We start from the raw sequence: 23,647 nt of genomic DNA on the forward strand, positions 1-23,647 counted from the left end.
GAAAGAGAAAGAAATGAAGCAAAAGAGAGCGGCACATGGAGTCAAGAAGTCAAAAGGAGGTTTTAGCGTCGTGCTAGACGGAGGCAGGAAAGCCAGAAGAGGAGGAGGAGGAGGTGGGTTACGACCTTCAGCGTGGAGCGGAGATTTATGTGGCCGTAAAACTGGGCTATTCCCTCTTATATGGGGCTCTTCCTGTACCCGAGCCTCCCTGCCTGCCCTGCACACACTTTACTCTGACATTTATGCTGACAGAAAAACACAGCGCTTCTTCGCTGCCCCTGACTATTTCCATTCCCAAGTCCTCTTTCTCCTTTTCCTCCCCCTTCCCATCTTTCCCGCCTTACAATAACAGGGACACGGGGAGTCTGCGGAGGAAGGTTAAGTACATTATTGACTTCCACAGCCACTCTCGCTTCTCCCTCCATCTTTCCACCTCTTCCCATCTGTCTAGCTCTACCTCGTCTTCCTGCATTTGAGGAGAGTTGTTAAGTACATCATTGACTTCCTCCAGCTACGTCTGTCTGACTTCAAGTCTGCACGCTTGGATCCGTCTCAGGGTTTCCCCTGGCCTATTAAACTCTCAGGCGACCCAGTTAAACCTCACTCCGGGTACTTACAGTTTTTTTTTTCTTGTTGTTGTTTTAGCCCAGTCAATTTTTTTTCCTGACCACCCAAAGGAAAATGTGACATAACATAGTTCTGAGGATCTTTTTGTAACACTAGTCTTCTAAATGAGTCGCTTTAGAAGTTGTTTGAAGCGTTGACAACAACAGAGTATTTTGTGGCAGACCCAGTGGTTCTCCAACTGGGGGGCATAAAGCCACTGCAGGGTGAAAAATATAGAGAGGAGCTAAGTTGAATGAACATGATGTATGAAGGAACATTTAAAAAAAAGTTTTCTGATCCTATCGTGCTGACCTGCATCATTTCTTTTATTTCAATGAAATTCAACTTGGCTCCTTTTATTTGTTGCTCCCACAATATTGTTAAAGAAGGTTTATGTGTGGTGAGGGGGCATGACGTTTTTCAGCTTCTGAAGGGGGGCTTGAGAGAAAAGGTTTGAGAACCACAGAGGATGAATACACAAAATTTTACCACTTTTGACCAGAAATATTTACTCAGGTGTCTCCCACGTATTTGGTAGCTATACCTGTGGCTGCAGCTGTGGAAGATTATTTTTCATGATTAGTTTAACTGAGCAGGCCTCCATCCATCAACGTGATGGCTTTGATTTGTTGCGTTAGATGCGAGATCCTCTCCGACACCGTTTTAAACGGATATGTCAGGTTTATGAAAAGCATTTATCATGAGCTGGGAGGCATTTTAATGCTTCCAAAATGCTATGAAAAAAACGAATGTTTCAGTTTGTGAGACGAGAGAGAAGATGTGTGAGCAATTTTAGCTACGATAGTCCCACTGTAGCTCCAAGGGTTAAACTCATAGCATCCTGTGTTCAATTCCCAGCTGCGGTGCTTCCAGCTTGGCTGAGAAACTCCATCAAATACATCTGACAGAGCTTCAGGATGGGAAGGAAACCTGTAGAGCCACTGACTGACTGCATCACAGTGTTACTGGCTGCATGAACTTCACACCCATTACAATTTCCTGGTGTAACTGCATGCTGGCAGCTGGTGACTCCATGTGTGTTGGGGTAAACACACATCTGTCTACACTATAGATGTATGAACTGCGTACTGCATTCCAAGTAAAGCTGCTCACCTATGCAGGTTTATATCTGTGCATGTGTTGTGCAGCCCACAGCACACACACATTAGCAATACTTTTCCAGGCTGGCTAATGACATACACTGAAATGACATCACCCCGGACCAACAGGCGGAGTTAGAGGTGACAGAGCCGAAGGTGGCGATCCCAAATTGTGTGAAATAACTGGGAACAAACAAGAGTGTAGAGCACGCGTGTCGAGAAACCTTTTACAGGTGCTGGATCAAAAAAAAAAGAAAGAAACTGAACGCAGGAGACAAAAGAGACAAAAGAAACGCAGTCCGTGCTGCTGGCTCCCAAAAGATTTCATAGATCAATAGTCAGGGAACTGCAATAGGCCCTTTTCACCAAAGACATTTTGACAAGTCACAGTGAAAAAGAAAACACAATAAAATTCATGATGGCTGAATTCCATAAACCTCCACATACTAATTTATTGTGCAGGTTTGGCAGGGAAACACACACAAACAGATCTCTTGAAATCTCTGGACTCAAAGGTTGGCAGATCTGACCATCAAACAGTAATATATTTAGCTTTAAGCATCTCACTATCTAAGGTTCAAGTGCTTTTGAATTGTATGAAAAAGATAAAACCATTTAGTTTTTTGGTTTTTGCATTTTGAGTGTTTATTTTCAAAACATCACTTTGGGCCAAAACAATTACTCTAAGTGCATCATTCACCATCTCCATCTCTGTTCAGCGAGGCCTCGAGTTAGCCGCTGCTGTTTGAAAAGACAATTATTTTAAGCCAGTTATTTCACAACAGGTGTTGCATTTGCATTTAACACTGCACTGTAACTGAAGTGACAAACAGTTGACACTTCAGTTTGGAGCAAAAACTTATATTCAGTCAATCAGACTCACAGAAGGAGGGGGGGGTTCACACTGATCTATCTTGTGAGCTTGTGGCTAGCTGCTGACATTTGGTTTTCGTTTGGTTTGCTGACAACGCTGACCAGCCGTTGCTTGGATATGAGCGAAAATCCAGAAATGTATTCCCTGTTGTGTGAAGACGGCCCTCAGCGATTCTCCCTATAATTTTCTTTTCTTTTTTTTTGTGAGAGCAGAAGTTGGAGAATAATTTAGATTTTGGTTCTACATCTGTCCCAGTTTTGGTTCCACTTTCTATGTTTTAGATGTTTTCGGTAAAAGCACTACTTCCACACACTTGCTTGATTATATGCCAACTCAGGGTCACTTTTCTCACTGTACTGGCCGAGGGGGCAAACCATCACCAGCCACTCAGACAAATTTTAGCTGCTGAAGTTGTTTAGTCTGCCGGCCACTTTCACAACAAAAACAATGACTTAGATATCCTACTTTACTGTGTAATTGTGGGATGATTACCAGCAATTGTGTTTCCATTCCTTTTATTGTCTGTTAGATTTGCTTTAAGCAGACTAATTGATTTATGTAACACATCCATTTTAGGCTGCTGGTATGTTGAGTGACCCCACGAGGGGGTTCAGTGTCTCTGTCACATGTAGCTGTCATGAGGGCTGAACCTGTGATCGTAAGCTGACAGGACAGTCTCTTTAACCTCCTGTTCTGGTGTCAGCCCGGCATTTCTGAATGCGTATGTAAGGGGGGGCCGCTGGCCCGTTAAAGCGAAAGAACTGACGGTAATTGGAAATGTCACTGTATCTCCTTAAAATTCCCCTCCCTTCATTTTTGGAGCAGGATCACCTCAGGCACGAGGCAGACTAGCAGCTCTGCAACTGCCAAGAAAAGTCTCTAAGTTCATTCTCTCCATCACTCTCTCTCACTTATCCTTTCTCTCCACCTGATATCCTCCGTTTTCCTTCCACTCCATCTCTCATCCTTAGTTTCCATGTCTCCTGAATGTCTCTCTGTCTCTATTTCTCTCATGCAGTACACACAACCCTGTCTCAATCAGTCCAGTGAACCAGAGCCCAGACAGTAGATTGAGATGTTTCTTGTTCTCTGGAGAGATGGAGAGGGTGAAGGAGAAAAAGGGAGACGGAAAAGACTCGCAAATGTACAACTTCATCTCAATCAGTCCAGTGAACCAGACTCCAGGTCTGCACTGGGTTACTTCCTGAATACAAAAGCAAAAAAAGAGACAGAGACCGAGAGAGAGGAGAGAGACCTACAGAGAGGAACAGGGAGAGTCTGTGACAGTCTATATGCTGTCATGTTATAACAGATGGTGCAGGAATAGCTTTTATCTCTGGAGGCATAATTCAAATGCTTTAAGTCACGTAGGTGTTTCCAGAAACTCTATAGTGCGCAAGAAGTGATGTCTTTAACATCCCCATCAGCAGCTAGCTTACTTCAAAAAGGTGTATGCCATGAGGAGAGCGACTATGACAGTAATAGGCTTCAATCGCACCACTGTTATCTGTGCAAATACAGTTAAGACATGAATTATGTTCAACAGGAGGTCCGACATGAAATGTGTAGTTGTTTCATGACCACCTGTAACCATTAGTATCAACTTCAAAAATAAAGTGTCCACTTTCTGTGGTAAAACAGAGCAAACACTGGAACAGTGGGATACGCTATGACAGACTGTTTTACCACAACTTACAAAATCTGGTAATAAAACACTGATGTGTTACTTCTGCTCGTACAAATCTTGTTTATAGTATGAACGCACAGCAAACATTGTTTTGCACACACTGTAGTGACTATTTTCCTCTTTCCACAGCCTCTATTCAAATCTACAATAACAAATAACAAAAATCCTCAGGTAGGATCCAGCAGACCAACTTTTATTGCATCATTATATAGTAATGTTTTCTGTGTCTTCTGTTTGGCACATTAGGGGGTGCGTTGTAAGAGACTGGGGGTTCAGCACTGACGTAACACATAGTTGGACGGGTCTGACTTGTTATGAGCTACTCATGCAACAAACCTGGGAGGTCAGGACGGCGGAGATGTTGTGCCACTCCAAGATGATTGTTTGTTTTGTTGTTTTGGACTGTGTGACAGTTTGTGACTTGGTGTGATCCACCTTTTACCCATGAAAAAAAAAACTGCACACAAGAGAAGAGCGGGCTGAAGAGGTTTGCCTGCCAGACTACTTCCACTGTCACATGGATGATGACGAGTCCTGCAACTACGGGACGGGACGGGACGCGACCCCCCCCCCCCCCCCCCCCCCCGGCTCTCTGGTTATAGGCATGTTAGGTGGAAGGTAGGCCACATTTCAAAATGGCCTGCGGTAGCCTAACGTAACTTGTGTTATGATTGTATGGGATTATATTTGTATTCAATATGTATCTGATGTTTCTCCCGCAGTCTACTATGGTGCATCATTATTCTGCATTACACAGTCATATGCTTTAGGTTGCATCATGACAATATACTGTACTGCATAACAATTCACTGCAACACTATATCATTGTGATGTGTTATTGAATCATACTGTGTTTTTTATTACAATATATTAAACTTAGAGCTGAAATGATTAGTCAATTAATAGAAAATGATTCAGAAAAATGTTGAATTTAAATTCACTGGTTCCAACTTTCTTTATTTCTGTAAGTCTTCCATAATAGTAAACTGAATGTGTTTGGATTGTGGACTTTGGCTGGACAAAGCAAGCAAAGAATTGGGTAATTGTGATGGGACATTCTTTGCTATTTTCCAAGTCATACTTTCCCTAGTCAGTTTTCCCTTGTCATACTGTATACATAAAGTGTTGCTGTAAAACAGTGGATCATTGTGTATATGTATTATACTGCATTATGATCCCACACTGTACCAGCACTGTCTAAACCTGCACTCTGTCAGAGTAGAAGCATGACAATAGCTGGAGGCAACCAGCTGTCAGAGTCAATGAAACCGTGTTGTATGAGCGAGAGAACACTATCAAACAGAAAGAAATACAACCATATTGTGAAAATGTGGTTTTGGTTTGGCTGAACATTTCTGACAAATAAAAAATAGGTCCCCTGGCTAAATAAAGAAAGAAGAAATGAAGTTTTGGAAAGGAGCAGAGAGAAGGGAGGAGGAATCAGAGATTCAGAGATCAATACGGGAGAGAGAAGACAGAAATCATGCGTCAAAGAGAAGAAAAAAAAAAGAGAGTGATATCCCAAAAGATGGAGGAGGACAGAAAGATGAGAGCTAGACTGGAAAAACAATCCAGACGGTGAGAGAGCATATAATGCCAAGAAAGACAAACAAGCCAGAGAAAGACAGCAGGAAGCGCACAGAGTTACAGAGGCAGACAGATGTGCTCTGCTCACCTGCACACAAACAAAATAACATTTCAACACACAAATGTACAACATATATAAATAACCACATACTGGAAAGCAGATCAAGCAGACATCCTGCTGTAATCACCATGCTATATCAAAAGGAACTAGCTTTGCTAATGAGCTCATTAATTTAAATAATAAGCTAATGGTGTGGATATGAACTCTGTGTCTTAAAGCAACTGGGAGAAACCGTTTCAAAACATAAATATGAAAATGTAATAGGGGGAATCTGACGTGCAAGTATAAAGTTCGTCTAATGTTCCGTAACCGTCCTGCACAGCGTGATCGTGGTGACGGGGTATAAAAATTGAATAATCAAGCATGCAGACATATACAATTTGTACATACATACATCAGCAAGCATAAAGGCACATTCAAACACACACACACACACACACACACACACACTGTAATTGTTGGCATGTTATCTGCTACCCTGTGGCCAAGCTATATTACATTAAAGAACTATGTGACTGGGTTGTGGCCTCCTTGTCATGCATAGCTCACATCAGCCAGGGGGCAATGAATGGCAGCCAGAGAATACACAGTGTGTACACACACACACACACACAGACACAGACACAGACACACAGACACACACACACACACACACACACACACACACACACACACACACACACACACACACTCACATGTACAAACAAAACAGAGGAAATGGCCAACAGCATGGCTAATAACTGAAACAGCAGGATTTGGCGTGATTGATCCAAAAGGTGAAGTCAACAGAACGTTCTTCTTCTTCTTCTTCTTCTCAGTGTTTAGTCCAGATTAATCCCAGATTAGTTAGTTAGTCTAGTCTAGATCACTCTAGCTGAGTCCATTAGTGTTTAATTTTAAAGGCCCTGCACACCCACACAGGTGTTTTCAATTACTCTGGCTGATTAAAGCGGGATGGAGCTATGCTGAGAATTGCATGTCACAAAACTCTCTGTACCAACAATAAAAATAAAGAGGTAAAATGTCCCGCACTAATGGGTGCAACAAAACAGGAGAATGAGATGAGGGAGATGTCAATCAAGCCCAGTATGTGCACACACAAAAAGTTCTGGCAAGAGGTACAATCAGGCAACATGAGTGAAAACACCTACACCTGTATCTATGGACTTCGTGTGTGTGACTTCTAATAATCTGGATTAATAACAGTGTCAATCAAAGCAAACCCTAGTCTGGCCACATGACGTCCAAACCCAAACAGAGACTAGCCTGATAATCAGATCGATTTGCTATTTCATGTCATGGTCATGTTAGCCGATTGCCCTGCAGAGTACTGTGACAGCTTTGACAACAATTAAAGAAATGTGAAATATGCAGAATTTATTTCTATAAATCGACTGTGCACCTAAGACAATATCATCCACGCTTGCGTCCTTTTTCATGGCCTTTTTTCAAGAATGTAAGAGGATGACATCCCCATTCTTAATCCCCATTACGAAGCTCTGACCGGTCAAATGTGTCTCCAATTGGCGGAAACAGCCGTGAATGAGCACAACACAAGACCTGATCTGAATCGCTAAACATGTTGAAGATGTGGGATCAGATGGCTGGAACAAAGCTATACAGAAACCACCACCACCACCTAAATATTAAACCCACAGTAGCCATCCATCACCAGCCTGGACCCCACATAAAAACCTATTATTTTATGTGTGTATAATAGAAATTAGCCACATCAATCCAAAACAAAACATCCAAAATAACATTCAAATTCCACTTCATCAATCAACATTCCTGCATATTTAACTTTACACACCACTGCAACAGTGAATAAAACTTAAATATCCAAAACTCAAACCTGAAATTTAAACCTTGCTCAGACTACACAGGCTCCATTGGGATTAGACAGCCACCTCCAGCTCTCATTTGAATGCTATCAGCTGGTGTAAGCCACCTTTTCTCTGCATAGTTTAGTGTCAGCCCCAAAACATTTACAATAAGACAAACAGTGAGAAGGTTGACTAATGCATGCTGGGAAAGCCAAATCGCCTGGGGAGCTAATTAATTGGCTGACTATGACACTGCCGAGAACACTATATCTGACTGAGCGTTTAAAGGGGACCGTTCTCTGACATGTGCAACAGTTCAGGCCGGACAAAACAGCCGTATGTGGACAGGAAACTGCAGGTGGGGAAGAAAACAGTGTGTCAGCTTTTTTACCAGTTCAGAGAATCTGTAACACAACCTTGTGCTATAAAAGTAGGGTACGCTTCAGCATAGAAACCCAGTTTGGATGTTGGAGGAAAAAGTCGGCGGAGAACAGCTGTTACTGCTCAAAGACTAATAGTGTATAATTGATACATGACTGTTTCAGGGTGTGCTCACACTCCCAGCATGTTTATTGCAGCGTATTTGCACTCTACAGCATTTCTTCCTTTTAGTTTTGCTCATTAGGGCAAGTGAGGACAATGCAAGTCAAGCAGAGGGAACCTGCACCTGAAAACTCTCCTTCAGCAATCCAAGTCAACTGTGATGTGAGTAAATGGTATATAATATAATCATCTGATGAAACCTCTAATCTCACTTGTGTTTATGAGTTTTGATTTGCTTCCAAGTAGCAAACAGGTGGGGATAACGTAAATATGCTACCAAATGATCAGGGTGCACAACTGCACATACAGTTTTTGGTCTAGCTCTCAAATGTGACTTAGGAATTGACGTTGCTTTTCAGCACCAATCCACCGGACAACAACCACTAAAGACGGCTTAATTGTCATTTAGTCTCTGCCCTGTTTTGTGAAAGACTCGTCGGAAATCAGTGCAACAAGAAAGTGCACAATATGGCCCAACTCCAACTGCCACTTCCTATTCGCGCACGCTTTGAATGGCACTTTACAGGTTAATTACTTCCAGAGTTACTAGAGGCAGTATCGCCGATATATTTGTCCATTCGCCTAACCCTAACGTGCTTCGAACTCTTTAACTAAAGCGTGTCAAGTGAATGATGTCGACAAATGCTCATTCCGCATTCTGCGGAGCATCATGATGAACACTTGTGATCACAGTCTATAGCAGAGCTACAGAGACAGGAACAGGTTTATTACTTCGGCTTTATCCGTGCAGCTTCCTCAGAGTCATCATCAAGTAAACAGATGCCACTGCAGATGAAAATGGGAAATAAAGTGTCATAAAAAAAAAAAGCGCTGTTTGGCTTTAGAACATCTTGACAGCAGCAAGCGGTCTACCTAAGGCAAGAATAAATGTGTTTAAAAGTATTGCGCTTCAGTCAGATCATACCTGTCAATCAAACTGTGTGTGGCTGGGACTGTGACATCTTTTTATGTCTTTAGATTTTCTGTTACTTGTGTCACTTTTTGAGTAAGTTATGCCAGTTCTTGTGATATTTACTCTGAACAAACGTTGCTGTTGCTGAAAAAGTCACTGATGATGAGATAAAGCTTCCTAGTGAAGCCCTACCATATACATAGTGTTTAAAGCAGCTGCTACAAACAATGATTTTCCTTGTTGATTATTATTTTCAGATTATTTTGCAGAATAATTCACTCGTTTCATGAATAAAATGTCCAAAACCAAAAAGATATTCCACCTAAAACAGACAATGCTCACATTATAGAAGCTGTTTTGCTTTATTACTTAATCTACTATCAAAATTGCTAGCAATAAATAGCCTGTTGATTGACAAATTGATTAATCAGCTAATGGTTTCAGCACTAAACTGCCGACAGATGAGACCATGACCGCTTTATCGATCGCTAGAGCGTAGTGAAACAGACATTCACGGTATTCGTATAAATAGGTCAAAGATTATTCAAGTTAACAATCTGGTCTATTCTGAATGAAAAAGACAGAGAGACAGACAAAATGTCCAGCAAACATCCTGTCTGTCTTCAAGCTTCCAAATCCGTCTGACTGGCTGCGTCCCATTTGTCATTCTGTCCATCTGTCTGTCTGCCTGTAAGCTTGCCATCTGTCTTTCTGTCTGTCTGACTGCTTGACTCTTTGCCTTTCTGCCCATCTACCCATTTGCCTGCCATCTGTTTGTCTGTCTGCAAGTATGTCACCCCTCTGCTTGGCTGTCTGTCTGTCTGTCTGTCTGTCTGTCCAGTCCCTCCGTCAGCCCTGTAGATGACAGTGCATTTACTTCAGCCGAAACAGTGTTGTGGATCGGTGTCTTTTTTCAGCACTTTGCAGCACTTAAGGTCAGCACACTACAACGGTTGCCATGATGGTGATCTATTATTAAGAGACTGTAGCTGCAGAGGCCCAGCAGGCAGCATACACACACACACACACACACACACACACACACACACACACACACACACATATATAAACACACAGTGCTCTCTCGAGATGAGTAGGCAGTCTGGCTGTCAGGACATTAATTGACTGCTATCTGGACACATAACCAGGAGAAGACAAGTTGTTTTGTTTTTTAATGTTTAAAGCAAAACAAGCATTTAAAAGATATGAATAGTGCAGATGATGAAGGTGCTCTGTAGCTACAATCCATGCTTGCGCACACACACACACACACTAAAATGACACAAGCATCAACAACAACATTGTGTGGAAGTGAAGCGGTACATTGACTTACATTCATTTCCTGAGGACTTAGCCTACCCCTAACCTTAAACCAAGCCTTCACCCTAATATTTAATGGTTTACTTTATGGGGACTTGTGTTTTGTCCCCAAAAGGAAGGCCAGTCCCCACAATGTGACTGTGTAAACAGATTTATGTCCCTACAACATGAGTAATACATGTCTACACACACACACACACACACACACACAACAGGCCAGTGCTCGGAGCTCCTTGAGGAGCCAGAGGTCAGTCAGTTTGATAAAGAATCCTTGCATATAAATTGCTTCATAACAAGCCATCTCTCTGAGGCACTGCTGCATCTGTGTGTGTGTGTGTGTGTGTGTGTGTGTGTGTGTGTGTGTGTGTGTGTGCGTGTGTGTGCGTGTGTGTGCGTGTGTGTGCATCCAGGGAGGAGATTTGTATATCAGTGCATTTATTGTGTGTGTTTATTTGTGAGCCCATGTGTGTGTCTCGGTGTCTTTCTTTCTCTATGATCCTGTGTGTGTGTGTGTGTGTGTGTGTGTGTGTGTGTATGTGTGTGTGTGTTGATTGAACAGAGAGACCTGGGGAACAAAAGGCCTAAAAAAAACAGCCTAAAAAGCCTTTGGCAAAGACCAAACCAGGGAAGTACAGAGCACCCCCCCCACACACACACACACACACACACACTTTCTTTTCCTGCCTTGCTTTCTTCCCATCACTCACTTTTCCACCATCAACCTCACGCTGCCTCCCTCATCCTCTCTTTCCATCACCATATCTTAAAGATTCTCTCCAACACTGCTACCCTTTACATCCTCCAGTCATCTGTCTATCACTTTTTTCTCCACCTCTCTCAATCACCCCCACCCCCTCCTTCCTTCCTCTCTCTCTCCCTGTTTGTTCTCATCTCACTGAAACTGAATATTTCCTCTTTTTCAGGCAGGATGAGACAGGATGGACAGAGGTGTGTGTGTGTGTGTGTGTGTCCAAGTCTATTTTCACTCTCTTTCCTTCACTCTCCTCCCCAACCCATCTCCCACACACACACACACACACACACACACACACACACACACACACACACACAACTATTTTTGGAGAGCTGCTAGAGAGACGGTAGGCAAAAAAAAAAGAGAGGTTCACACCGACGAGTTTGACAGGTATAGAGAGGAAACAGCACCAAAGGAAAATAATCACAAAGATTTATAAAGTGGGGTTGAGAGACCAGGGAGAGAAAAGACAGAAGAAGAAAGAGAACAGAGAGAGAGAGAGGGCGAGAGAGAGAGAGAGAGAGGGCGAGAGAGAGATGGAGAAATAGGGCAACTGTTATGAATGAGCTGAAAGAATCAAAATGTCAGGGTGTGTGTGTGTTCAAATATGTGATGTCGGGTATCCAGAATTTACCTCCACATCAAACACACACACACACACACACAGACATGGACACACACACACACACACACACACTGTGCAGATGCATGCTCTCGCCAAGAAAAAGGAGGCAAGAAAAAAGAAAACACATTTGACACACATCACACACATCAAACATCCTCATCAGGGCCACGTTAACAGGTGTGCAAGAAAGAAGACAGCAACCTCCTCACACAGCCAAACATGAAAGATAGAAACACACACACACACACATTTCTCTTGCTCCGTATACGGATAAAATTGGCAGAAATCCACCCTTCAACATCTCGTCATTTCATTTTTGGTATGCTGTCTCGATGAAGTTGTCTGGACTGGTTTTTGTGTAATTACTAGCAAACAGTTTAGATAATTGATCACTTAAGTTATTTATCAAGCAAAAATGGCTTTTCCCTGTTTAGCATGATATTTTGTAGAGACATTCGTGGCCTTCTGACTTTGGTGATCATCTGACTTTACTTTTTGCACCAACAGCAGACGTTTTTGATTTTCAGTTAAATATCTCAACAGCTATTAACAGACCGCCATGAAAGTTGGTACACAAATAGTAATTTATTCACTTTGGTGATCCCCTGACATTTCATCTCGTTCCATAACGTTACCTTGACCAGTACTTTAGTATATCACCACATAAGTACAAACTTAATAACATTCCCATCAGCCTCAGCTGTACTTTGTCGTTAGTGCTAATTAGCAAATGTTAATTGACATGGTGAAAATGGTAAACATTATATTTGCTAAACATCAGTATGTTAGCATTGTCAGTGTGAGCATGTTAGCATGTTTACGCTAGCGTTTAGCTTAAAGCAGTTGTGTGTGTGACTACAGCCTCACAGAGCCACTAGCATGGCTGTGCAGAGACAAAACAACATACAGCTGTGCTTAACTTCTCAGGCAGCAACTTTAATGTTGTGTTCATGACTTCACTCAGTAACACACAAACACACACCAACATCTCCTGACTGACTGGAAGGCTCAGAGCCACTTAAGAGCAGTCATGAGTCACTCTCTGATGCTGATCTCACCATCACCATTCCCATCAGCCCTCTCCCCTGTGGTCCCCCCCGCTGAACACTCCGCGGGGATCCGCTGGATGGAAGTAAGCTCGCTCCTCCTGTCAAATACAGAAGAGTGCTGTCTCCGTAAAGTGAATTAGTTTTCTGATATTACTCTCAGGGGAGCTACCCTAAGTGAAGTGTAAAATAACACAGAAACAAAGAAAATATCCGCCCCGCTAGCTGTCGCATGGTTTAAATGAGGAACACTAACGATGCTAATAACCTAGCTCAGTCTTTAAGGGAAACTTTCGACGTTATTTCCAAATCAAACATCTTGTACATTTCAGTGTTTCCTCCACAGGTACTTTATTTAGGCAGGGGGGGTTTCAGATATAGATGGAGTGCAGTAATGTAGTAACTCTGGATTTTTGTTTCTTTCCTGTTTTAAGCCTCCATGACATGACTATCAATCTCTCCCCAGCTGTTTTAATCTATTTTCGACTGATTCAAATACATTCAAATTTTTTCAGGTTTTATTTTGGTGGCATTTATGTTGACATTTCATTCAGGAAGCTTACAGTGCCACCTTTGTTCAGGCGCTAAAATCTTTCAATCAAAAATAAGCAAATGAGGCTAATGTTAGCTTGAATATTTACACATGGTTAACTTCTGCATAGCACATAGCTTAAACTAACTGTCTCTGTATTCAGTTTGCCTTCAACGCTTGATGGTAAAGCCCCTGAAAAATTACAGTATTCGCTTAGTCACCTTCTTGCTATGAGTGATGGATCTTACATGAAACGCACACAATAATAAAATAATCATGATCATAATCCGATGGCTGTTGTTGAGTTGTTTTCTTGTGTTGCCAGGGAGATGCCACCATGAATAAAGTCACACTCACAATCTTGATGAAGCAAGTTAGCTGCTTTGGAGTTAGTTTTTTAAACCTTGGGAGTTGCTTTTAATCACAAATATGCTACAGAGAAGACAGAAGAGAGAACGAGAAAGAAAGAAAGTTTTCAAGTGATGTAAATGCTTTTTAATATTTGCTTCAACGCAGGTTTGCAGAGGTTAGAAAATAAGCAGGTAAGTGGCTTCCTTGTGTTAGACTGGGAGGAAACATAATAGGACAATTATTTTTCAGTGGCTTGCTATCAATATTTTGAGTACTTTTGAGTGTTGAGCATAAACAATAAGGATTGTGTCCTTTAAGAAATGTGTCTCAATACAACAGTGTCAGCAACTTCAAGAAAATATGAAGATGATGGAACAAAGTAGGGAAGGACGAGTGGAGGAGTGAGCTGATGTCAGTAAAAGGAAATGAAAGGATATAAAGAAGAAGCTCTTGTATCCTAAGCCATACACACACACACACACACACACACTATATATTTGGTACACAATATGGACACACACATATGCACACAGACCGGAGAGGAGTCGAGCCAAACAAACGAGCCACAGAAATCAAATAGATTTCCTTTATCACCTTGCTGGCTCCAGCCACCAGAACATTAACACAATATTTATTGATGCTGCCACTGCGCCTGCTGCTGCCGCTGCATCATGGGAGCAGGAATGAGAGAGCGGAAAACAGAAGAGAGAGAAGAAATGGATAAAAAAGAAAAAAAAGAAGAAGGAAGGGGCTGAGGTCCAAATAATTTTCTAACTAAGCCTCCCGCTCCATCTCCTGAAATCTGCTGACAAACAATGAAGGGGGTGAGTCGGAGCCAGGGAGGCTGGGGCCCTGCCAAAAAAGCCAGGAGGAGAGAGAGAGAGAGAGAGCAAAAGGGGAGGACAGGTGGGAGGAGGGTGGGAGGAGGAAGGGAGGGAGGGAGAGGGAAAGAAACACAGAGAAAGATGGAGGATTGATCCATCGCTCCTGTCTCCACTGCCATCAGGAGTTCATTAGCTCCTGGAAGGGAGTGAAGGAGGGATGAAAAGGACAGAGAGATGGAGGATGAGCACTCTGCCCTTCACTCCCAGCGACCCTGACGACCACTCCCCCCCCCACCCCTCCTGTCGTCTTTCATCCTGCACTCTCTACATCTCCTCCACCTTCTGTCCCTGCTGGCTTCACCTTCCCTGTCTTCTCATTTGTTCTCCCTCTCTTCAGCCATCTCTCCCCCCTCACCTCTTATCCATCATGCTATTTTCCTTCCTTTCGCGCCTCCTCTTGTATGTATTATCCTTTATTATCCATCTGCAAACTTTGTTTCTATGGTCTTAGTAAACATATGTAACCCCCGTTCCCTCTGAACCTCAGCTCTCTTGCCTTCTTTTATTCATTTTGATATATTTGATGGTTTTAAATATACATAAAGTGCAAATAAAATCTTCACGAATGGCGCTGTGAATCAGAGGCTTATTTCCATCTTGGATCACCGGGTGTTCAAACAGCAAAGGAAGGGCTGACATACTGTTTCTGTCTGTTGTTTACTCGCCCTCTTCTCCCCACAAACATCCACACACACCAACTCCTGAAACTCTTCCCATCAGGCGCTCAGGCAGCATCTGTCAGCCTGTCCATCACTGTGCTTACAGCCTTCAGACTTATTTTTTCCCTGAAGAAGAGTTAGAGGGAGCAGGCCGACAGAGAGAGAATACTCCGGCATTTAGGATGATAGAAGGAGAAAGTATCTAATGGATAATAACACATTTTTCTTTTGCCCAAAGAAAATGCCAATGCCAGTGTTGACTTCTTGAGTAATGATGGACATTAACTAGACAACCTGACACATGATTTTTCATACAAGGATAATGTTATATACATTATCTCTCCTGGTTGTCATGATGGTTGCCGTTTTGCATTTCTCCCAGCCAAACTGGACCCATGAATAGGTTTGAACATAGTTTCAAAACCAAGACACAAAACTAACTTATTAACACAAATGAGACACACAGCACTCTGTGATCCTCTCAGGTTTTATTCTACTTGAGTTTCTATCCATCTATGGTCATGGATGGATTTTTTCATAATTTTTACCAAGTCATCTTCCCTAAAAGGTCCCACACAGAGGTCTAATCAGCCAGAACAATTGAAATATTTTCAATTGTTCTGCTCAGGTTGATGTTGGGCGGAGCGAAGCTGGGAATTACTACATACTTACTTCAAGGTGCAACAACGCAAACAGGAGAGTCAGGGAGATGTTAATCAAGCACAGTCTGCACAAACTAAAAAACTGGTCCTGAAAAGTTACTGAAGTGAAAACATCTGTGTGGGTGATGACAGATTTTCACCACAGACGGTCCCTCTAAGGAACTAGTTTACTTCTGAGGAACAAAACAGTAACATACTTCAAATAAAGATACTCTTAGACTGCATCTAACCTTTTTTCCATTACTGATTAATCTGTTGGGGTTTTTTTTGACTGATCAATTAATCATTTAGGCTATAAATATGAAAATATCACAATTTCCCAGAAATCTTCAAATTGCTTGTTTTGTCCGACCAACAATCCAACACCCAAATATATTCCATTTACAATAATATAAAACAGAGATAAACACAAAATGGAGAAGCTGGAACCAGATAATGTATAGAATTTGTGCTTAATGAAACTTTAATATAATATAAAATGTATAGAGTTCTCCGATAGGACTGTTGTGGTTAATGTCTCACTTACTGAGGGGAAATGAAAACACATGAAGTAAGTGTAAAGGAAACGAAACATTAGCTTGGTGAGATATGGTCTAATGATATCACTGTCGACTCTGTGGTAACGACGCTGACTTCACTGTGAACTACGACAAAAAAAATGGGATCTATTTTATCTGAAAAACCATCTGCTGCACCAGAACATTCCCTGCTCAGGTTTTGCAGGACGGAGACTTATGAAGCACATTCCAATTACTTCTGCAAAAAAAATATGTGTACCATTTCCTTCCTCGCCAGTGATGTGTGCAGGCGTGCAGACTGTGCAATTATCATTTACTAAGAAGGCAGGGGAAAGAAAATGTAAAAATTAAAACACCCTCTCTCCCCTTGAAGTCTGACGTCATCTCTTGCCCACTGAACAGCAGGTTAGCATGCACACACACACACACACACACACACACACTCTCTCAAGAACCCACTAATGAGGTTCTAGGCCACAGCATGGTCATCTACTGAGAGCAAACACTGGAAAAAACACACACGGGCTGATGCACACAAACATGCCTGCAGCGTTTCATGTTGCAAAACTTGTAAGACATGACAAAGCCTGCACATGAGGAAACCAGAACAACCCCACAAACTCACAACAAAACATAAACAAATTAACACACAATAAGAACAGACCAAAATCATTTTAGTGATGTTCATCAGCCAATATTTGACTAAACTGGACTGAACCAATAACTCCCAAAATGAATTGACCCTGAAACCACTGACAGGTGTTTGTGTCATCTACCTTAGCCTTCAGGTAAGTGTAATAAAAGTTCTTTAAAAGTCTCATTTTATATAAGAATTCATGTTCTATTACAGTACAAGTTACTGTAATGTCCTTTACTAAAGATAATCAAGTCTAGAAAAATATTTTTCATATTTATTTCTTGCTTATTCTGTGTCTTTACATTCTTCAAGAGAAGAAAAGCCTAAAAGAAATAATAAAACATACTATGTATATATGGATGAGAAATTTAGATGCATCAGTATCGATATCGGAAATCCTAAATCTGTCTATTCTCAACTCACAAAATCACAGCACATGAAACTACACACCAACAAGGGCACACACACGCACGCACAAATCCTCCTCGGCTAGTAGTAATACCCTTGTGGCCAACATGCTGGTTAGTTAGTTAGTAAGCAGAGCGCAGCAGAGAGCTGGTGACATGACAGCTAGCCAACCCGCCTGCAGGCAGCTACACACACACACACACACACACACACACACACACACACACACACACACACACATAAATCCTTCAACTCGGTTCCTATCCTTCTTATCTGACACATATTTCTGAATCACACACACACACACACACATACATTTGGCCTGCAGCCTTCTGGAGCAAAGTGTGTAAAAACATGTATGTGCATATGGGGGGGGTATGCATGTGCACGTGTGTGTGTGTGTGTGTGTGTGTGAGGGGGATTGAGGGTACAGTTTAAGTGACGTCAGCGCTCCATTCATGAACAGCATCCCTCCTCCTCCTCCTACCCCTCTTCACTACGTAGCCGCTAATGCGATACAACGCACCACGTGGGGGTCCTTACCCCCTTACCCAGCCAATCAGAGCTCAGCGCTTAACGCAGCAGACATAAATACACACGCTACGCTACACCCCCGCCCATACACACGTGTGCGTATGTACACATGTGAGGCTTAAATGGTCTGCGTGCTCAAGTTTCACATGACATACTTCACGGGGACAGCTGATGCATATGGTCACACAGACACACACACACACACACACACACATTCATCCTGGCTGTGCTGTTAAGTCAGATGATGAGAGAAATCACAGGAAACTGTTGATCGAGAGATGATGAGGAGAAAGATGGATGGATGGATGGATAACAGGTTGGGGAGTAACAGAGCAGCGGGTGGATGGATGGAGCAGAAGGAGGCAAAGAGGGGTTAAAAAGAAAAGAGAGTGATGGATGAGATGAAGGTATGGATGAGGAAGGAGGGACTGAAACGTGGATGATTGGCTGGAGGGACGTCGTCCAAAAAAAAAAAAAAAAAAAACGGAAGCAAAATGAAAACAGCTCTCATCCCTGTTCACTTGCCTTGTAAACAACCACTGTCTCTAGGCGAGAGAAGGCGAGCCTTGAGGGAGGGGAGGGAGGAGAGGGAGAGGGAGAGGGAGGAGAGGGAGAGGGAGAGGGAGAGGGAGAGAGAGAGAGAGAGGGAGTGAAAACAAGATCGCACTGCATCAGGAAGGATATGAAAGACAAGAGAGGGGGATAGAGGGATAGAGATAGAGTTGTTATGCCCCCACACACCATGACTCATCTCCAGCAGGAGGAGGGTTGGTTGTGTGTGTGTGTGTGTGTGTGCGCACAAGAGTTTGTTAAGAGTTTGAAGAGCATGGTACATGCATCTGTACTTGAATATGTGTTTACAGTGAGCGAGAGGCACACTCGGTTGTTAGTATGTGTGCACAATTCAGGCTTGTGTGTTATGATGATGACGTGTGTGTGTGTGTGTGTGTGTAATGGTGGGAAGTGAAGGTGGGGTGGGGGCTGCTGTCACAACTGGGAACATTTAACAAGTCCCCAGACAATCCCAGCTTAATTGATTCAGGGCTAGAGCCAGTTCAGCTTCACATGTGCCATCACATTTTTTTTTAAATCTGGATATATTGCTCCCATTCGTTAATAATCAGCACTAATACACAGACATAATATTCTTTACAGGTTCTCCAGGCAATAATGAAGAGTAGGTGGCCACAATGCGCCGCTGAAAATCACACCAGAGGCAAATGCCCCACTTACACCCCATTAATCCTGCTCACATCTGACTCCCAGCATCAGCATCTGCAGCCACATGCCAAGTCCTTGTTTTGTTGTTTTTTTTCCAGGTAAGGATGCAACAGCCACAATCATCCAACCCAGGGATACAGACAGAGCTCTGACTTTGAGGAGGTAAACAACAGCCCCCCCCCTCTAAAGCCGGCTAGATCTGCACAGCACGGAGGAGGAGGAGGAGGAGGAGAGGGTGAAGGAGGCAGAGAGGAGTTGCTCTAATTCCTTGATGTGTGTGTGTGGTTGCGTGCTCAGCCTTCCTAAAAGCAGTGCTGCTACCCCCCCCCCCCCCCTCTTTTTTTTTTTTTTTTACTAAAGGGAAGGAACCTGCAAATACTCCAGGGACTGTAAACCCTGCACCAAGACCTGCTGCTCTCCACACAACCTCATCATCACACAACTTCTTCATCTCATATCCTCACCCCATCCTGTGTGTCCTGTGTGTCTATACGTGTGTGTGTGTGTGTGTGTGTGTGTTCCAGCTTTCACACTCGCAAGTTGCAGCTCACATTTCTTGCTGCTACGCTGCTGCAAATGATCCTATTTGTTGCAATTACGCGCAAAAAAAAACACAAAAAAAAAACCCACACTTGGACTCTCTCCAACTGCCCGCTCGCAACACTTGATTCCCACCGGGGCGCGTTCACGTTACGTTTGCAGCACAACATGGCCCAAGTTTACCCGGTTAATTTCACCTCTCTACGTGCACAGGCTTCAAACGGGTTATTTGTCTTTCCCCTGACTGCGACACATAAAACACATACAACCCCCCCCCCCTACACACACACCCCTCCTTGACCCACATGCACCGCTCAGGCTCACAACACTGTAAGCGCCCCTGCCGCTGTGACTGTGACTGACAAGCCCGCTGCAAAAGTGCGTACAGAGCTGCTGCCCTGCTGCTAGCCTAGCACTGGTGTAGCACTTGCAGCAGCAGCAGCAGCAGCAGCGGCAAAGTGGACTTCAGAGGTCCTACAACACTCCCACTGTTACATTTTATCAATTTCATCCGCATATTAGTGGTATTTTTTTTTTTACCTTGATCGCAGTCAGCTTCGGGTGCAGAGACGTCCTCAGTCCTGGACGGCGGGCGATTCCCAGAGATTAGGAGATCATTGGGAGCCAGGCACATGTAGTTTTACAGTGGAGGGTTTAGCACTAGTTCAGTTTGCCCACTCGGTGCCCTGGCAGGCTGTTAGCAGCGCTGCTAAACAGCCACGACTCTAGATCCACGTTGGGTGACAGGACCGTCCCTTCCTCTCCCTTCCCTTCCCCTCACGGTGCGTGTTGACAGCGCGTCAGCTCTGCGAAGACCGGCGGCCGAGTCCAAATCCGAAATAAAATCCAAAAGTGGCAGCCAGACGGGAGTTGCAGCCTTTTCCAACTCAACAACAACAAACACAGCGGTGCCGCCGCTGGTCCTGCTGCTGTTCACGGTTTAGCAGGCTGCGAGGTGCGCACAACACACCGCTCACAGGAAAGCATGTCGCATTTTGCAAAAGGAGCCCAAACGTGGTGTCAAAATCCCGACTGTGTTTTCCTCTCCGGTGCCAGCGGTACGGGAGGAGGGGACGGAGGAGCAAGAGGAGGAGGGCTAAAAAATAAAAAAAAAATAAAAAAAAAAAAGAAAGAAAGAAAGAAAAAAAAAGAGAAAAGGATGCTTTATTTCCAAACGATGAGTCAGAAAAGATTGCAAGCCAGTTTCGCAACGTCCCTCCTTCAAAAATAAAACATTCCGCTCTCCTCGTCTTCACTTGCTGCCTTGCCTTGCTTCCACTCCTCTGCCCGGTGTACGTGCACACCGCTCTGCACAAATGCACAGGCGGGTCTTGTCTTGCAACCCCCCCCCCACCCCCCCTCACAGACACACACACACACACAGACACAGACACACACACACACACCTCCAGGAAAAAAAGACAACACAGAGGGAAAAAAATCAGCTCTTATCATCAGCTTGAAAACTCTTTTGGCGCCATATTTATGGCGTACTTTCAATTCACTGTTACCGCAAGCTGCACTTCCTACTCTGAGAAATGCTAGATTACTGCGCCTCGGAGAGGAGAGGATGGGGATTGAACCTTCACCTGCCAGCTCTCTGTCAGTGATACAGGGTGCACTTTGTGGCAGAAAGTGTTAAAATGGGACATAAAAAAGCTGCGTCCAGTGACTGATCTCCAGCCAGTGATAACCACATGGAAAACAGCCACCAGGTTAAAAGAAAATATCTTCTGATTATTATCAGGACTCATTATCATGCAATGTAAAAGATGTATAGTGGTCAAAACGTATTTATTAAATATGTATTTTAGCACACAAAAGAAAGCAAATTCAATTGCACAAATAAAAAAGTGAAGAAGTTTGAGAAATATCTGCAAATTGTTCAAAGTTTTCCAAAATGTAGACTGTTTTCTGAAGAAAAAAAAGTCACCTTAGAATCACTTAAGATGATGGCTTCATGTTAAAACTGTGCCTTGTTTCCTATGACTGACATGTGACTGGACTCCTGTAGTTCAAGCTCATCCACAACTTGCAATTAATATCACTTGTTCGATTTCCATCTCAGTCCGTCCATCTACTTTTAAAAGCCATGCTCAATTCTCACCGTCACCAGTAATTGCTGTCAAAATAATTGGCAGCTCAGCTCAAAGTGACGGCCTGTAGTTGCACTTTACTGTAAGTGATAATATCTCTCCACCAGTGATTGATTTGCTCACAGTGATCCAAAAGGGAATGGTTGGCAAGTAAATTACCTTCCTTCACATTTTCCCTAAAATCTATATTTAAATGGGAGGAGGGTGTTTGATCAATGCGTAATCTACTACCATCCACTGTCTCTAAATCACTGTCCTCTGCCTGTTATCAAGCAGGGCTGCTTTTTCTTGTACTTTCTCCACATTCTGGTGCCGTGTTCCCGTCTTCATCCCCCACAAAAACTCCCCGTCTCATTAAGCATGTGCAGCTTTCAACTCTGCATCTCTGCAGTGACGGACAGAGGATCATCTCTCATTCACCTTCGCTCAGCTTTTTTTGAATCCAAAATGTCTGGTCAATACACATAAAATGCAGAGCCAGGAGGCACACTGAAATTAAGGTCATTCGGATGAACAAATGGGACGATTCTACTTGTCAAACACACAGACCTGCAAGTGCATGTACACACCAACACACACACACACACACACACACACTTACACGAAACGACTCACACACAGGCAAGGATGTCAGGTGCACAAGTGCTCATATCAGCTGTATCAGGTGTCACTCAGAAAGTGGGGAGAGAGACAGAGAGGGAGAGGAAAAGAGGGTGTGATGCTGTTTTGCACAAAGTGAAATGAGGCGGTGAAGGACACAGAGGAAGGATTTCTCTGGCACACGTTCAAATGCAACAGCAGCATCCCACAGTTTGTCCTCCTCCTCCTCCACATAACGCTGGCAGGTAGTGACCCCCCCTCCCCCATGGTCGTTTTTTTTTTTTATGTGAGCTAATACAATTTCCTGTCTGATGAGATGCACACAATGTTTATTTAGGAGGCAGATCCACTCAGATCTGGGTCAAATAGTAGTTTGTTTCATCTGCTGGGCGCACCAGAAGGGTGGGGTTTACAGCTGCAGAGCATTTCCGATTGTTATCGATGCATGGTCAAACGTGCTACATGTAGCACATCATCAATTTTAAGACATTAATATTAATATCTAATGAGTCAATTGCTGCTGGCCAACGCAGTGAATGGACTGTATTCATAAGGCACCATCACAAGCTTTAGCCTCAGAAATGACCACAGTATTACTAACACGTTCCTGAGAGAGGGTCTCAACAAAAAGTTAAAGTTAAAGGCGTTTATTGCAAGGTTACATTACTTTACACAACATATCTTTGAATAACATAGTGTCAGCAAAACCTATAGTTTTATAAAACTGGACCACCACTGATTACGACCTAAGAAATGAACATATATTTGAATTAACACGTCTCGGAAAAATTGGCGTTGTAAAGGTGGCAGAGCTGTTGTACGAGATAAGATTGATTAGGTGTACCTAATAAAGTGGCCGGAGAGTGTCAACAAGTCTTACTTTGAGATACAATTGATTTTAGACAGTTACCAATCAAGCATTATCATTAATTGTCCTCTATGGCTTAAATCCTTTGGCAACAAAAGCTAAAACACAAAGCCAAAAGAATGAGGTGCAAACAAGATAATGATGACTCCACGTTTTTATTATTACCGAGAACAGTAACTTTTTTGACTACTCATG

At 43.1% G+C, this 23,647-nt stretch overlaps 1 protein-coding gene across 1 annotated transcript in view; it reads right to left on the reverse strand.

The window, feature by feature from the left end:
- The window catches only part of jade2 (jade family PHD finger 2), a 157,929-nt gene extending 137,421 nt beyond the window's left edge, over positions 1–20,508 (reverse strand). The window contains exon 1 of the mRNA XM_070917199.1: positions 20,429–20,508. The gene's annotated coding sequence lies outside the window, so the exon portion shown is untranslated. The remainder of the gene's footprint in view (positions 1–20,428) is intronic.
- Between the last annotated feature and the right edge of the window lie 3,139 nt (positions 20,509–23,647).

The sequence above is a fragment of the Enoplosus armatus genome, chromosome 13, assembly GCF_043641665.1.
Source record: "Enoplosus armatus isolate fEnoArm2 chromosome 13, fEnoArm2.hap1, whole genome shotgun sequence".
Classification (NCBI taxonomy): domain Eukaryota; kingdom Metazoa; phylum Chordata; class Actinopteri; order Centrarchiformes; family Enoplosidae; genus Enoplosus; species Enoplosus armatus.